Source organism: Benincasa hispida, chromosome 2 (genome assembly GCF_009727055.1).
Source record: "Benincasa hispida cultivar B227 chromosome 2, ASM972705v1, whole genome shotgun sequence".
Classification (NCBI taxonomy): Eukaryota; Viridiplantae; Streptophyta; class Magnoliopsida; order Cucurbitales; family Cucurbitaceae; genus Benincasa; species Benincasa hispida.
The window spans coordinates 35,899,709-35,903,595 of NC_052350.1; the positions used below are offsets into that span (position 1 = coordinate 35,899,709).

Consider the following 3,887-nt stretch of genomic DNA (forward strand, 5'->3'; position numbering starts at 1 on the left):
CGCAACGTCACAACTGGACATTGCTCTTTTCCTGTACCCCCTGGGTTACGCTGAAGTTCTGTTGCACTCGGCAGTGCCCCTTACGGTCTATTCTTGAGTTCCCCCGCAATCTATCCCATCTGAATCTCTAGATTGCGGATAGACGTCGCTTGATTTTGAAGCACTGTTTCATTCTTTTCAATATATCTCTTCAACAAACTCTACAAAGATGAAGATTGCGGTGCCTGCTAACTACTGGCTTGGTTTTGCTTTTGACCGTTTGTTCCGGGGAAAAATCCAAGTAGCCCTTCTTTTTGCGGCACTAATTGAAAATTTTGCTGTTGATTTTTCCACTCGAAGTTAGGGTGGTTTCTCCACCCAGAGTTGTACGTGTTGGAAAACGGATTATTCTTCACAAAATAGACTGACTGTGGGTTTCTCAGGCATTCCTCCATTGGATGGCCTTCACCACAAGTAGCATAACTTGTGGTCGTCTGGTTGATTGTGTTGACTTGCCCACTATGCGTTCCTTGTATCAAATTCATCATTGCAATCATTTGACTCTGAAGGGATGCGATGGCCCCGTTATTCGCATCACTGTCCTTGATTCTCAATCTTTGATCGCTTTCTCTCTAGTCTTCATGATGTTTAGAAATGCGATCAAGTATATTCTTGGCCTCGTCGTATGTTTTATCAAGCAGATCTCCAACTGCTACCGCATTGGCAGCCGTCTACGATGCAGGGTTCAATCTGTGTAGAAAATTTCCATCTGTAAGCAGTCTGGTAAGCCATTATGTGGGCAATCTCTTACCAGCCTCTTAAACCTCGCCCAGGCATCACTGAGCGATTCGCAATATCCTGTTCAAAATTAGTGATCAGCTTCCTCCTTCTGGCATTCTCCATCGGAGGGAAGTACTTCTTCATAAAGTTCTCAACTACTTCTTCCTATGATGTAATCTCCCCTGGTTTAAGAGAATAAGCCCATTTTCATGCTTGGTCATACAACAAAAATGGAAACAATGTTAGTCGAACCTCCTCAGTAGAGATATTTGGGAACACAAAAGTGTTGCAGATCTCAATGAAACTCTGGAGGTAGCCGTGCGGATCCTTGCCATGCCTACCACCAAATTGTTCGACAGCTTGGATCATCTGCAGCATCACCGATTTCATTTCGAACCTCGATCTGTCAAGAGCTGGCCTCATGATTCCTGGGGAGAAATTATAGAGGTTGGGCGACGCATAGTCCCGAATGGGCCTATTGCGATCGTTCACCAATAGGATGGGATTCACCATGATATTATTTTCATTTGGTGCTCCATTTCCTGGTTGTTTCGCCATGTCTGGATCTTTCTCTTGTTGTTGTTGTTGTTGGCGACTGTCTTTCCTTCTTCTTTGAAACGTTCTCTCGATATCTGGGTCGTAATTGGGCTCTGGATTTTGTCCTTCGCTCATACGACGCCTGCTTCCTCCCTTACCTAAGGAGAAGAAGTGCATAGAGATGGAGCGTCTGCAAAGAAAATAAAAAAGTTACCGTTAGCACAATGTATTGCCGTAGTCCCCAGCAATGACGCCAAAAACTTGATGCATGTTTAATATGATGAAATAATGGAGTAGAATGCGATGGTGGAATAGGCGTTGTGCATGCAAGTTTTCTCAACAAGATCCAAGTATAAATCCTACTGAGTTGCCTAGTAAGCCCAGGGTCGAACATAGGGACTAAGGAAACAGTATGCGATGGTAATTTTTTATTACTTTGCGGTAACAAATAAATCAATGCATTGATTGTTATGTTGTTTGAAGTATAAAGTTTATGCAGCAGAGTTGAGAAAAGAGTTAATAATATGAAAGATGCGATGAGTATACAGGGGAACGGGTTGAGAAGAGATTTAGTTAACACTTCCCAGGATTGCGTTCATGTTATGCGATCATGCTACATATATACAATAGCAAGTCATCTCTCAATTCAAATGCTACGGTTTCTAGTTTTAGAACGCATGCAATGTATGCGATGATGTCTATAGAACTTACATCTAAGCCTCTATTCTTGTCTATGCGACGATGAATGGCACACACATACACAAGGCGAACACATACTACCATAACCTATCTCTAGAGTGCATGTGATGTATGTTGGCAAAAAAAGCTTATCTCTAAGTCTCTATCTCTTGCTTATGCAGATCTTTCGGCATTTTCTCCCTTTTCTCGCTTCCGCCTTCTAAGTATAAGAAAACTAAGAACAAGGCTAACTATCTTCTATATGTTGAATTCTCTAAACTGAGCGAACTCTTTCAATTAAGGTGGCCTTCGGTATTTATAGAGCTTTAGGGTGAAAAGTTTTTTCTCTCATATGATTGCATTAATGGGATGGCATTAATTCTCTGTCTGTTGCACCAAATAATTGTCACTGAAAAGTTTAGTGTACTTGCTACAGTGTCATTAACAGCTTGTCAACTTAATTCAGAGTCGACCGTCATCAACTTTCTGTCCCATCGTGATTTATTAAGCTTTCACCTTGATGCATCGGCTTTATGCGGCCACCTTCTTGAGCAGATTTTTGCGATTGCATATGATCGCATAGCCTTGCGGTCGCAATCTCTTAATGCGCTCGGACGTTAATTTCTTCGGATCGCATTTCCCTTTGCGCCAACGCATTTTCTGCACAAAGTACATAAGTTAGCTATTTTAATGTGATGGATGCATGCGATAGCAATGTTGTGAACTTAATGCTTTTGGATGCAATATTGTATATTTTTACCATCGCAATCCTGTATTGTTTTATATCTTTGCGTTGTAATAACATGCATTTCTGCCTGTTATCAGTAGACGGTTGGGTTTTTAGACTCGTTGTGAAGAAGAAGTCCTCATCTTGTATGATCTCTTGATCTCTTTAGCATTATAAATGCATATTAGTACGTTTTGAATGTATATGCGGTAATTCTGTCACAATGAATTGGAAAGATCCACTTTTGCTCGTAGGTACTCTTGAATAAGAGTTCCTTCACATAGCTCGATTGTTGCACTCTTTTCACTAGAGATATATTTCTATCCATGTAAACCATAATCAGTAAGTCGATCCTTCACAGGTCGTTCGTAATTACAATTGGGTCAAAATTATCGTTTTACCCCTATAAATACATCTTGTTCCTTAAGTTCCCACTGGCCCTCTAATGAAAATTTTGATTCATAATACTACTTATGAATCATGTCACTCTCTATCATGAGAAGGTGGGGCCTCGATTGTTCAAGACCTAGAATCAACACTTAAGAGAACAACCTATTTGTTAACCCTAAAATGGGTTGGAGCAAATTTCATCTTGCAGGGCTGTGTCCCCAGCCATCTATTCGGTCTTATCCCCAAAATTGAAGGCTTATTGAGCAGTGTTGTTGCACACCCATTTAGATCAAAGGATAATCCCAAATAAACCAAAGTTCATAGCTAGCTCAGGATTAAGATCGAGTTATTAAGGAAAAGTGACTATTTCGTGGTCTAATCTATATAGAAACTCATTGCATAGGATGTCTCCACTCACATGTCTCTGTTGGGGATGTTGTCCTAAAGTTTCGTGTCCTATAGTTTGTAAACATAATTTGTACGAACCTTGTGATGTATAATATATGATATTTTCTTCACTACTTGTCTTTAAACATTGGATGTTTTATTTCCTTTACCACAAACCAATAAACTAAAATCCCTAGTTGTCATTATGTAACTTAAGCATGTATGTGGTGACATACAAGTGGATAATGTCTAAAGTGATAACCAAAATGGTTTGTAGTGTATGGATATAGGAGGGAAACCTTATCCTGGTAACGCTACGGATGTGGCCCTCTTTGTGGAATAGTTACAAAGTGTTGTGACTTCTATAGATGGTTTGATCCTGATCATTCTGTGGAGACTGTAGCGAGGG

General features: G+C 40.3%; 1 non-coding gene across 1 annotated transcript; it reads left to right on the forward strand.

Moving 5' to 3' along the window:
- Window positions 1-764: 764 nt before the first annotated feature.
- On the forward strand, window positions 765-870 carry LOC120072437. Its single transcript, XR_005480496.1, has one exon. It is a non-coding gene; the product is annotated as a small nucleolar RNA R71 (small nucleolar RNA).
- Window positions 871-3,887: the final 3,017 nt, after the last annotated feature.